The 13,973-nt window shown below is 42.6% G+C and overlaps 1 pseudogene; it reads left to right on the forward strand.

Moving 5' to 3' along the window:
- The first annotated feature begins 455 nt into the window (after nucleotides 1-455).
- LOC147608640 (uncharacterized) overlaps nucleotides 456-13,973 on the forward strand; it is a 22,551-nt pseudogene continuing 9,033 nt past the window's right edge.

A 13,973-nucleotide genomic window follows, 5' to 3' on the forward strand; every position in this document is an offset into this window, starting at 1 on the left:
CAGTGGGATTGAGGGTGCTCTATAGGCTAGGAGTGGTCGTGCACCTAGATGCAGTCATTTATTGGACCCTGAGATAAGGGCGATGATAGAGAGATTTTGGGAGGAGCATTGTTGTGCGTCACTAGAGTACAAGAAGGCATTGCGACATAGGGTTCGTCATGGGGAGTACATAGTGCATGTGGCTTGCTTTCTTGGGATGACACAGACAGAGTTGTACTTTGAGTTCAAGTCTACACACCTTGAGATCACCATCAGCTAGCATTCATTCGAGGCTTTTGCAAGCCCTGGTTTTTGCGCTACTTGAGGCAACGTGACACGTGTCTTTATAGGTACCACGTTGGATTTCATATTTTGTATAATGTCTTTCGTAGCTTGTCTAGGCATTGGGGGGTGGTGCCTTATAGCCCAAGGGCTTTTATTCACTAGCTATTATGCTCGCGGAGGATGATGTCTACCATCGGATGGCTTGTGTCATGGGGACATGTACCTCGTGCGGCAGCTTGGCCATGCTTCACTTCTGCGAGGAGGATTCTGAGGTGGTGACATGGTGACAGCATGAGTATGTGACACATGGGCAGTTAAGGAGACTACAGCTAGTGGAGCACCAATTGGCACATGGTGAGTTCATGAGCACATTTATAGCTTCCTTCTATGGCTACATACATCATGTTCATGGTGCCAAGTGGCAGGACCATCAGTTTCCTGCCAGCCTTGCAATAGTTTCCTATTGGTATAGTTGTCTATGTGGTTAACTTCGTAGAGAGTTACACATTTGCACCCTAGTAGGAGATTCAATCAAAGTACTACTTTTTTGAGCAGGTATTACTTGAGACACTGTCTCATTTTCAATTCAAGGTCTTCTAGAGATTTTATATTGTTGTTGTCTACTATGAATCAAACATTTCCCATTCTTATGTGCTTGACTAGGTGTCCATCATGGTGCATATAAGTTATCGACATGCAGTGGCAATAGTGGATGGCATAGCGAGCACCCCAGAGGAGTGAGTCATCATTAGAGAGTACACTTTTACATTAGTGATGATCACTCTCACAGTGCCCACTTTGTGTAACATTACTTCCGTCATCATGATGACTTTTTGAGAGAGCATGGGGTCACATGGACAGGGTGATGGATATGGTCAGATGGATGTGGGACACAGTTCAAGAGTGCTTGTCAATTTTATTGGCTATATTCTTGGCATCGCATGACAGGCTACCAGGTGATTTGGAGCTTCTTCAAGATAGGGCATGGAAAGGGAGAGCACGATGGTGTGGGTGCATGTCTCAAACACGCCCTCAGACGTCACTAACTCCACCATGATAGTGAGCACTTTTGAGATGCACAACAGGTAGTGGATTGGTGCAATGTGCATTTGACTACTAGTGCTACCTCTTCTTTCCCTTAGCAAGATGCCATCAACAGAATGGCACACTTAGACTACACTCCATTAGGAGCACATCCTATGATGACCCCACCATCTTCACACGGCACCATTTATGCTTTTGCAACGGGGCCATGCATAGATGGTGACTACCCACTATGCGAGATGGGAGAGTGGGCTGATACTTGGTTGGAGCAGGTGTTGAGGTCAGAGCAAGGAGTGTTACCCTCCACCACTTTTGATCCTCACACACTACTTGAGGGGGCTAATCACGATTGTTTGATAGATATTTTGATAGTGGGTGATGTTTTTGCAGTCATTGCCGAGGAGGGAAATGAGGAGGAGGTGGAATACTACATTCTACGGTGCCCTAGGCCCAAGTGTACCCTTGAGTGTGAATGTGACTAATGATTATGGATTCTCATTTGATGCCCAGAGCATGATAGCTGCAGGTCACTACTATGCATAGGGTCATATGCACAAGGGAAGCATTGAGTTTGTGCAGTATGAGTGGAGCAAGGAGGCGATTATGTACTCTCATCTAGGTCTTGATGTGAAACTCACGCTTCGGGGGGTGAGCTAACAGCAAGAAGGGAGGCCCCCCACGGTGGTCCTTAGCCCAACATGAGCATGTGAGAATCTTGGAGACTCTTAGATCTAGTGAATCTATGGATTGATATTGGAGCCTGCTTCCTCTTTTCTATTGTATCTACGGCCCTTCAGTTTGTATCTTTCTCTCAGTTTGTATCTTCTACCCATATATATTATGAGTTGGCTTTTCATTTGTTCCCCATATATTTTATATCTTTCTCTTAATGGTTTGGGGGTCAAACTTTATGAGTGGGTCCATGGGGCTGCTACCCCTCCACTCAAAAAGTTTAACCTCCATTGGATGCCAAATGGGCGTGACGGTGTGTTGCCACCGCTATTTTTTGCATAGTGCCCAAGTGGGCCCCCTATGGAAAAAATAGTGGGTTTGGGTGGGAAATCGCACTCGTCTAGCGTCCGATAGGGGTGAAACTTTGCGAGTGGGTCCATGGGGCTTCTACGGCTTCACTCGCAAAATTTCACCCCCATTGGCGCCAGATGTGCGGGACGGTGTGTTGCCACCCACTATTTTTTGCATAGTGCTAAGGGGTTCCCTATGCAAAAAATAGCATGTTTCGGTGAGACATCATGCCCTTCCGATGTCCGATGGGGGGGTAAAAATTTATGAGTGGATCCGTGGGGTTTCTACCCCTCCACTCGCAAAGTTAGATGTCGGATGGGCAGGACGATGTGTTGCCACCCGCTATGTCATGAGAATATATTTTAAGTCCTCTAGAAAAATATTATTTATCCCCTCTTGAGTAATTTGGGGATGCCTAGGTTACTCTTGCGTCATGCCGGCTAGGTTAATATCGTGGGTGATACCACTATAAATATTAATACGTGCGGTATATGACATATGTTTGAGGCCATCTATGATTATTTCAGTTAGGTTTGTATGGCAGGGTGATTCCTGGGGTACTTACGCCTGATAGTCATGAGTTGGTTATGATTTGTGCCTGTTTAATATTTGTGGAATTAATTTAATTATTAATTGGGCTTATATTTTCAGGTGATGAGGAAGACTATGGGAATTGAAGAGTTTACTTTGGAAGAAATGTCTTGGTTCATCACATTTCATTTTTGGCAAGCATAGTAGCTTGCAACCTTAGCAAATGATTTTTCCATTTTGAACTTTAGGAAAGATACATTTATCATTTGGAATTTATTAAAGTCTATGGCTTTACCCTAGTCCCAATAATTGACACTCTATTTTTGTAAAAGAAGAGTGCCGTGCTCTCTAAAAAGCACATTTTGTATATTTTGGGGCTATGGCCTAATTTTGGTGGAAAGAAAGCTAATAAAGAAATACTCTTGTGTGGGGGAAGGCCACGCACAAGAGGGGGGAAGATCGCACCCAACATGGTCTATTGAGCTAAGTATTTTAATTTTGTTAAGTGTTTGAATTTCAATTGATTTGATTTAGTTGAAGCTTGCAAAGCATTGGTTTTTATGGTTGAATCAATTCTTGTGAATTCTCTACTCTTCCACAATCTATCCTCGAATAAGATTCCAGTTACAGTGGTATCAGAGCTTGGGCTAGGAGATTTGTGGAGAAGGTAGGAAAGGGCTTCAACTTCTCAAAAATCAAGAAAGTGCAGGAAATTATCCAGTGGACAAAAGGGTGCTTTGTAGGTCTTTACCCAAAGGTCAAAGATTCAAAACTAGATCTACTCTCAAACCCACTCACCACCCTGCAAAACCATCCCTCTCTATCAAAAAGTGGTTTTTTCAAATACTCAGAGAAATCAAAATCTGACTGCATGGATGAAATCCCCATAGCCAAAAACCTCACAGAATTCTCTCAGAAATCAGAAAGCTTCAAGTACTAGCAAATCTATAATGGACGGAGCATATTTATCTGTGTAAAAGCCATCAAAAAAATCACAAAAAAGAAATTCATGAAGAAGGCGCACGGCGGCAGCCTGTCGGCGCAAATCGACATGTGGAAGTGATTTTAAAAAAATTACATAAGCTTAATCTACATAAGCTTAATCACTTTTTATTCTACATAAGCTTAATCTACATAAGCTTAATCACTTTTTATTCTAATCCTACTTTTCCCAAACCCCATGCAAGTCACATCACCTTTTTGAGCCTTTACTCCTCCTATTTTCAAATTTGAAGAGAAATTCAAAAAGGTTTCCAATTCTAAAATTTCTGGGTGCAGAAAAGTGATTTACAGATTTTAAAAGGCTTAAAAATTGCTAGAAAAGGTCAGAAAATTCCAAAATCATTTCTGAAAAATTCTGAAAAAATTCAAAAAATATTACAGAGATTGGGCAAGGTTTATAAGACTGTTTCAGTAGGTTTCAAAGTGCAGGAAAATTATTTCATCAACAATTCGACTAGCCCAAGTCTCGTGAATCACGCGGAATCGTTCGAGATTTGTTTGAAGCGACGAGAATTCAATTCAGCCATTGAACAGCGTCTTTGTTCAGCTTCAACCAAGATCAAATTGCGGGAGAAAAACAAGATAAGTACTTACATTTGCTTTATTTATTTACATCAAATAAAGTAAATTTTTATTTATCTACATCATTTGCACAAGCACTATGGCAGATTTTTCTATCTCGCCATCAATTCAAGAGCAACTCCTTTCTTTACAACATCAAACTAATTCTGAACGTAAAAATGGTTTTCCTAAAGAGATTAAAGCACATGAGGGTACTTCTTCTAAACCATTTACTAAATCTTTTTATGCTTCAAAGAAGATGTATAAACCAGGTTATGACAAAGGCAAGGACGAGGCTAAAGGCAACATCAGTACCAATAAGAAAGTCAATGGTGGAAAACCGAAGGCATCTACTATCAAATGTTTCAAGTGCAACAAAGAAGGACACATAGCCCCGAATTGTCCGGAGCGTACCAAGAATTCGACACCAGCAGCAGAGCAATAGCTCAAGTCAATATGATTGAAGAAGACGACAATGAAGAAGAATCATTTAAGCAATCCAGACTACTCAGAACAAGAAGGTAAACCTCATGTTCATTTTTTGCTTAAAATAAAAGGAACAATAAATGGACATGAAGTTGTTATTTTGCATGATGATGGTAGTACACATGATTTCATTTCTGAAAAGGTACTTAGAGCATTAAATCTTCATTCTTCACCTACGCACTATAAAGTCAAAGCAGCATTTATTGGAACAAAGTATAATTGCATGCAAGAGGTGAAAGGTTTGGATTTATGCATCAAGCCCTTAACAGAAAAGAGGGATTTCTTAGTTGCACCTTTACAAGGGGTAGATATAATTTTGGGTATGCCTTGGAGACACAAGTACAACCCTATTATAGACTATGACACTCATAGCATTTCTCTAAGGAAGGACAATGAAAATATTATCCTCCAGTGTCAAGTCAAAGGAGAAATGAGTCCTTTGTTGAGTCACACTCAAGCAAAGAGAGCTCTAAGAAAAAGAGAAGACTTATATGGTATGGGTTAACCAGCTTGATGCTGAGTCTGACACATCCAAAAGTCCAAAGTTTGATCTTTTTATCTCCAAATTTAGTGACTGTTTCATGGAAGATCTACCTCCAGGATTACCTAAGTCTAGGCCTGAGGATCATAGTATTGACTTATTGCCTGGAAATTCTCTGCCTTGTAAAGCTCCCTATAGAATCAACAATTTAGAGCAAAAAGAAATCTAAAACCAAATCGCAGACTTGCTAGAGAGAGGCCTTATTCGACCTAGTAGTTCACCTTTTGGAGCTCCAGTACTTCTTGTTAAGAAGAAGAACGGAACTTTCCGAATGTGTGTAGACTACCGTGCATTGAATAAGATTACTGTCAAGAACAGATATCCTATTCCTAGGGTAGATGATCTTCTTGACAAGCTTAGAGGATCAAAGATCTTTAGCAAGATTGACCTAAAGTCTGGGTATCATCAAGTTCGCATGACTGAATCTGACATTTTCAAGACAGCTTTTAGAACACAAACTGGTCATTATGAGTTTTTGGTTATGCCATTTGGTTTGACCAATGCTCCAGCTACTTTCAGCCATATGATGAATTGCATATTCCTTAAGTTTTAAAGTTTTGTTATAGTGTTCTTTGATGACATTCTTGTTTTCAGCAAGGATCGACAAGAGCATGAACAACACTTGGAACAAGTGTTCAACCTTTTGAGAGAAAATGCATTGTATGTCAATCCTGAAAAGAGTTCTTTCTTTCAAGAAGAGATTGAATATTTAGGTCATACAGTGTCGGCTGAAGGGATTCGTGTAGATCCTAAGAAAATTGAGTGTATAGCTTCTTGGCCTACGCCTAGAAACATACATGACCTTAGATCTTTTCTTGGCCTATGTAGTTATTATAGGAAGTTCGTCAAGAATTTTGCTTATATTGCTCATCCTTTGACTGAACTCCTTAAGAAAGCTACAAATTTCAATTGGACTGAAAAGCAAGATAAATCTTTTGCAACACTCAAGAATGCTTTAACACAAGCACCAGTTCTAACACTACCCGATTTTCAAAGACCATTCTTTATAGTAGTGATGACTGATGCTAGTGGCAAAGGATTTGGAGCTGTTCTTATGCAAGACAACCATCCTATTGCTTATTAGAGTAGAAAGCTTAAGCCTACAGAGCAAAATTATAGCACATATGACAAGGAATTAGCAGCAGTAGTGCATGCTTTGAAAATCTAGAAGCATTACCTAATGGGTTCTGAATTTCTTATCAAGACGGATCAACAAAGCATTAGGCATTTGCTTACGCAACCTCTTATTTCAGATAGGCACATCAAATGGGCATCTTTCATTCAAAGTTTCCAACCTATGATTCAATACCAACTTGGAAAAGAAAATGTTGTTGCCGATGCTTTGAGTCGAAGACCAAATATCAACAACATTTCCATTATTGAAAGTGAACCATTTGTCCTTATGAAAGAAACTTATGAAGTTGATCCAAATTTTTCTGAAATATGGATCAAATTGCGTGAAAATAATTGGACACCTCAAGGAAGTTATTCTCATAATGATGGCTATCTTTTCTTTAAGAAAAGATTGTGTGTTACTCAACCTTATAGACAAATCGTCTTGGAAGAGATGCACCAACCACCATTTGTGGGACATAGAGGAGTTTCCGCAACACTTCAAGTAGTTTCTCGAGAATTCTTTTGGCCTCATTTGAAGAATGATGTAGCTAAATTTGTAGCTGAATGTAATATTTGCCAAGCAATTAAAAGCTACAAAGGCAAAGCTTTAGGATTGCTTATGCCTCTACCCATTCCTGATAGACCATGGGAACAAGTGTCTATGGACTTTATTACTGGCTTTCCTACTACTTCCAGTCATCATGACATGATTTGGACAATAGTGGACAGGTTTAGTAAGCAAGCCTATTTCATTCCATGTAAAAAGACACTAACCTCTCAGCAAGCCGCGAACATATTTGTCATCATGACATGATTTGGACAATAGTGGACAGGTTTAGTAAGCAAGCCTATTTCATTCCATGTAAAAAGACACTAACCTCTCAGCAAGCCGCGAACATATTTGTCAAGCAAATCTTTGTTCATCATGGACCACCCAAAGTGATAGTTTCTGATAGAGATTCTAAATTTTGTAGTCACTTTTGGGTTTCTCTTTTCTCAAACTTAGGCACCAAGTTAGATTTTTCCACGGCTTTCCATCCGGAATCGAATGGACAGACCGAAGTCACAAATAGCACTATCTTAGATATGCTTAGAGCCTATGTTTCCCAGCAACCTAGTGCATGGGATAAGTACATACACCTACTCCAATTTTCTTATAATAATACTCTCCTCATACTGCTACTGGTCGAGCAACATTTGAGATTATCTATGGTAGAGCTTTGCCTATTCCGGCTACTAGACTCTCCCATAAGATTGAAGCTGCCGAGACCAATATGTTAGAGACTTTGATCGCATTTTATCTAAAGTGCGTGATTGTATTGCAAGAGCTCAAGAGAAGTATACATCTCAAGCAAATAGGAAGCGTAAAGATTTTTCATTTCAAGAAGGTGATTATGTACTTTTGAGAATTGAAAAATGCCGATTAAAGAGTGTGGAAAAATTCCCTGCAGTGAAGCTAGCGCCTAGATATTATGGGCCATTTAAAATCCTTCAAAAGATTAATGATGTGGCCTATAGACTAGAGCTTCCATCTAATTGGAATATCCACAATTCTTTTCATATCCATCTCTTGAAACCTTTTCGCGGAACACTTCCTACTCACCCAACATATGAGGAACCACCTCTTATTGAAGGAGAGGAAGAAGTACTAGTTCCTGATGCTATCATTGACCAAGAGATAACAACAACAAGAACAGGTAATCAATACTTCAAGTATCTTTTGACTTTCAAGAATCATCCTCAAGAAGATGCTAAATGGATGCCTGAGAAATTTTTTCGAGTTTACCCTGTAATTCTTCATTCTTTTCAAACCCAGCAAATCCACAATTGAGGACAATTGCAAACTCAAGCAAGAGGGATGTCATGAGAATATATTTTAAGTCCTCTAGAAAAATATTATTTATCCCCTCTTGAGTAATTTGGGGACGCCTAGATTACTCTTGCGTCATGCCGGCTAGGTTAATATCGTGGGTGATACCACTATAAATATTAATACGTGCGGTATATGACGTATGTTTGAGGCCATCTATGATTATTTCAGTTAGGTTTATATGGCAGGGTGATTCCTGGGGTACTTACGCCTGATAGTCATGAGTTGGTTATGATTTGTGCCTGTTTAATATTTGTGGGATTAATTTAATTATTAATTGGGCTTATATTTTCAGGTGATGAGGAAGACTATGGGAATTGAAGAGTTTACTTTGGAAGAAATGTCTTGGTTCATCACATTTCATTTTTGGCAAGCATAGTAGCTTGCAACCTTAGCAAATGATTTTTCCATTTTGAACTTTAGGAAAGATACATTTATTATGTGGAATTTATTAAAGCCTATGGCTTTACCCTAGTCCCAATAATTGACACTCTATTTTTGTAAAAGAAGAGTGCCGTGCTCTCTAAAAAGCACATTTTGTATATTTTGGGGCTATGGCCTAATTTTGGTGGAAAGAAAGCTAATAAAGAAATACTCTTGTGTGGGGGAAGGCCACGCACAAGAGGGGGGAAGATTGCACCCAACGGTCTATTGAGCTAAGTATTTTAATTTTGTTAAGTGTTTGAATTTCAATTGATTTGATTTAGTTGAAGCTTGCAAAGCATTGGTTTTTATGGTTGAATCAATTCTTGTGAATTCTCTACTCTTCCACAATCTATCCTAGAATAAGATTCTAGTTGCACGCTATTTTTTGCATAGTGCCCAAGGAGTTCCCTATTCAAAAAAGAGTGGGTTTGGGTGGGACATCACGAAAGTACGACGTATGATGGGGTTTAAACTTTTAGAGTGGTTATATGGGATTGCTACCCCTCCATGCACAAAGTTTCACCTCCATTGAGCATCGACGAATGGGCGGGACGTGTTGCCACCCGCTATTTTTTGCATAGTGCCCAAGGGGTACCCTATGCAAAAAGGAGCGGGTTTAGGTAGGACATCATGCTCCTATGGCGCGGGACTCCTACCCTTCCATTCTGTAAAGTTTCACCCCCATCGGATGTTGGATGGGCATGATGATGTGCTGCCACCCACCGCTATTTTTTGCATAGCGCCCAAAGGGTCCCCTATGCAAAAAATAGCGGGTTTGGGTTGGACATCATGCCCGTCCGTGGGGGTGAAACTTTGTGAGTGGATCCATGGGGTTACGACCCCTCCGCAAACAAATATCGGGTTTGGGTAGGAAATCATGCCCGTCTGACATCCGATGTGGGGATGAAACTTTGTGAGTAGATCTATGGGGCTACTACCCTTTCACTTTGCAAAGTTTCACCCCCATCGGATGTTGGATGGGCATTACGGTGTGTTGCCACCTGCCGCTATTTTTTGCATAGTGCCCAAGGGGTCCCCTATGCAAACAATATTGGGTTTGGGTGGGATATCACTCTCGTTCGTCTATGGGGGTACTACCCTTCCATTCTGTAAAGTTTCACCCCCATCGGATGTTGGATGGGCGTGATGGTGTGTTGCCACCCGTCGCTTTTTTTGTATAGTGCCCAAATAGTGAGTTTGGGTGGGATATCACTCTCGTTCGTCTCTATGGGGGATACTACCCTTCCATTCTGTAAAGTTTCACCCCCATCGGATGTTGGATGGGCGTGATGGTGTGTTGCCACCCGTCGCTTTTTTTGCATACGACATCATGCCCGTCCGGCTTCTAATGGGGGTGAAACTTTGCCAGTGGATCCATGGGGCTACTACCCCTCCACTTGCAAATTTTCACCCCCAAACGAACGTCAGATGGGCGTGACGGTATGTTGCCACTCACTATTTTTTGCAGTGTCCAAGGGGTCCCTTATGCAAAAAACATCGAACATCATGCTCGTATGGCGTCCGATGGGGGTGAAACTTTGCAAATAGGTTCATGGGGCTGCTACCCCTCCACTCGCAAAGTTTCACCCCCATCTGGCACTAGATGGGTGGGAGGATGTGTTGCCATCCATTATTTTTTGCATAGTGCCCAAGAGGTCCCCTATGTAAAAATAGCAGGTTTCGGTGAGACATCATGCTCGTATGGAGTATGATGGGGGTGAAAATTTGTGAGTGGATCCATGGGGTTTCTACTCCTCCACTTGCAAAGTTTTACCCCCATTGGATGCCAGATGGGCATGATGATGTGTTGCCACTTGCTTTGGGACGGTGTGTTGGCACCTCTTATTTTTTGCATAGTGCCCAAGGGGTCCCATATGTAAAAACTAGTAAGTTTTGGTAGGGAATCATGCCCGTCCGACGTCCGATGTGGGGGTGAAATGTTGCAAGTTGATCTACGGGGCTGCTACCCTTCCACTCTGCAAAGTTTCACCCCATCGGTTGTTGGATGGACGTGACAGTGTGTTGCCTTCCTATCGCTATTTTTTGCGTAGTGCCCAAGGGGTCCCCTATGCAAAAAATAGTGTGTTTGGGTGGGGCATCATGCCCATCTGACTATGGGGGCTACTACCCTTCAATTCTGTAAAGTTTCACCCCCATCGGATGTTCGATGGGGGTGCGATTGTGTGTTGCCACCCGCCACTATTTTTTGCATAGTGCGCAAGGGGTCCCCTATGCAAAAAATAGCGGGTTTGGTTGGACATCACGCCTATCCAACTTCTGATGGGGGTGAAACTTTGTGAATGGATCCATAGGGCTACTACCTACCCCTCCACTTGCAAATTTTCGCCCCCAACGGACGTCAGATGGCCGTGACGGTGTGTTGCCACTTACTATTTTTTGCATAGTGTCCAAGACGTCCCTTATGCAACAAATAGCAGGTTTGGGTCAAACATCAGCTCGTATGGCGTTTGATTGGGGTGAAACTTTGCAAACAGGTTCATGGTACTTCTACCGCTCTACTCGCAAAGTTTCACCCCCATCGGGCACTGGATGGGTGGGACGATGTGTTGCCATCCGTTATTTTTTGCATAGTGCCCAAGAGGTCCCATAGCAGGTTTGGGTGAGTATGGAGTTTGATGGGGGTGAAACTTTGTGAGTGGATCCATGGGGTTTCTACCCTCCACTCGCAAAGTCTTACCCCCATTGGATGCCCGGATGGGCATGATGGTGTATTGCCACCTGCTTCCGGGGGGACGGTGTGTTGGCACCTGCTATTTTTTGCATAGTGCCCAAGGGGTCTCCTATGGAAATAATAGAGCGGGTTTGGGTAGGAAAGCACGCCCGTTTGAAGTCGAGTAGATTTATGGGGCTATTACCCTTCCACTTTGCAAAGTTTCACTCCCATGGGATGTTGGATGGGCGTGACGGTGTGTTGCCACCTGCCGCTATTTTTTGCATAGTGCCCAAGGGTTCCCCTATGCAAAACATAGTACCCAGGGGTTCCCCTATGCAAAACATAGTAGGTTTGAGTGGGACATCACTCCCGTCCATCTATGGGGACTACTACCCTTCCATTCTATAAAGTTTCACCCCCATTGGATGTTGGATGGGCATGATGGTGTGTTGCCACCCGCCACTATTTTTTGCATAGTGCCCAAGGGGTCCCCTATGCAAAAAAATAGCGGGTTTCGGTTGGACATCACGTCCGTCCAGCTTCTGATGGGGGGGTGAAACTTTGCAAGTGGATCCACGGGGCTACTACCCCTCCACTCTCAAAGTTTCACCCCCAAACGGATGTCAGATGGGCATGATGGTGTGTTGCCACTCACTATTTTTTGCATAGTGTCCAAGGGATCCCTTATGCAAAAAATAATGGGTTTGGGTCAAACATCATCCTTGTATGGCATCCAATGGGGGTGAAACTTTACAAATAGGTTCATTGGTTTGCTACCCCTCCATTCGTAAAGTTTCACCCCCATCGGGCACTGGATGGGTGGGATGATGTGTTGCCATCCGCTATTTTTTGGAGTGCCCAAGAGGTCCCCTATGTAAAAAATAGTGGGTTTGGGTGAGACATCATGCCCGTATGGAGTATGATGGGGGTGAAACTTTGTGAGTGGATCCATGGGGCTGCTACCCCTCCATTCACAAAGTTTTACCCCCATTGGATGTCGGATGGACATGATGATGTGTTGCCACCTGCTATTTTTTGCATGATGCCCAAGGGGTGGTACCCTATGCAAAAAAGAGAGGGTTTGGGTGGGACATCATGCTCGTATAGCATCTCATGGGGGTGACACTTTTCAAATGAGTACATAGGTATCCTACCCCTCCACTCACAAAGTTTCACTCCCATCGGATGCTGGATGGGTGTGACGGTGTGTTGCCACCCGCTATTTTTTGCATAGTGCCCAAGGGTCCCCATGCAAAAAAAAAACCGTAGAAATACACATCATAATTGAATTACTCTAGAGGGGTTTGGGAGAATACCGTGCTAGTTATCGGCTCTAAGAAGAGAGCCATGATGTGTTGAACAGACTGTAGCATGATGGAACTGGTGACCGATCTGTACACCTAGCTCATGCACTGTCGAAGGGGAGCATCTCCAATCCATGAGGTGTCTGAAGTGCAGGGGGGAGATTCCTAGCCTACCCACCGGGACTCCTATCTGAAGCTTGCCTACACTATGGCCAGTTCTGGGTTGACAATCATGGCAATCTACCTCGAGCCCCAACGTGAACTCCACATATAACTGTTGTGCAAAGTAGATAGGAATCTCATGAGTGATGATGGGATAGAGCACCAAAATACACCACATATCACGGTAGAATGTGGTCTACCCATAGCTACATGGGTGCACCAAGATGCCTTAAGCGGCCTTGCAGTCGTGACTCACCCATCCTCACGAACAAACAACTATAATGTCCTCTCTCTGATAGAGGGTAGTACCTCTCAATGAGACAAGCCGCGACATACCTATCCACCCTACTGTGTCTGTGGCCATGATGTCAAAGAATCTATGTTGTCGAGGGAATGTAAAGTCTCCAGCATGCTCTCCAACGATGCAATAAGATGCATGGTGGAGGGATGTGGATCCCTCTATCTCCAGATCTGACTACATCATGAAGCCTCTAAGAGCATGACCATCTTGAGGATGGTCTCTAGACGTGCCTCACGAGCCATGATAAAAACTATAGGGTGCCACGTAACCAAAAGGTCACCTCTCTCTCTCTCTCTCTCTCTCTCTCTCTCTCTCTCTCTCTCTCTCTCTCTCTCTCATTCTCATTCTCATTATCTCTCTCATGCTCAATAGTTTTGTATCACCCAAGTGAGATGACTTTGTTTTGTTTCTATTTTATTTTGCGTTTGATGATGAGATATGCCAGCCCATTCGGTGCACGCTTAATATTCTCTCTCTCTCTCTCTCTCTCTCTCTCTCTCTCTCTCTCTCTCTCTCTCTCTCTCTCTCTCTCTCTCTCTCTCTCTCTCTCTCTCTAAAAATAACCTCTCCCATTCTCGGTAGAGTTGTATCACCCAAGTGAGATGACTTGTTTTGTTTCTATTTTATTTTTCGTATGTCGCTAAGATATATTCGTTGGGTCTTTTGAA

This window comes from Cibotium barometz, chromosome 53 (genome assembly GCF_041138505.1).
Source record: "Cibotium barometz isolate CiBa-2024 chromosome 53, ASM4113850v1, whole genome shotgun sequence".
NCBI lineage: Eukaryota > Viridiplantae > Streptophyta > Polypodiopsida > Cyatheales > Cibotiaceae > Cibotium > Cibotium barometz.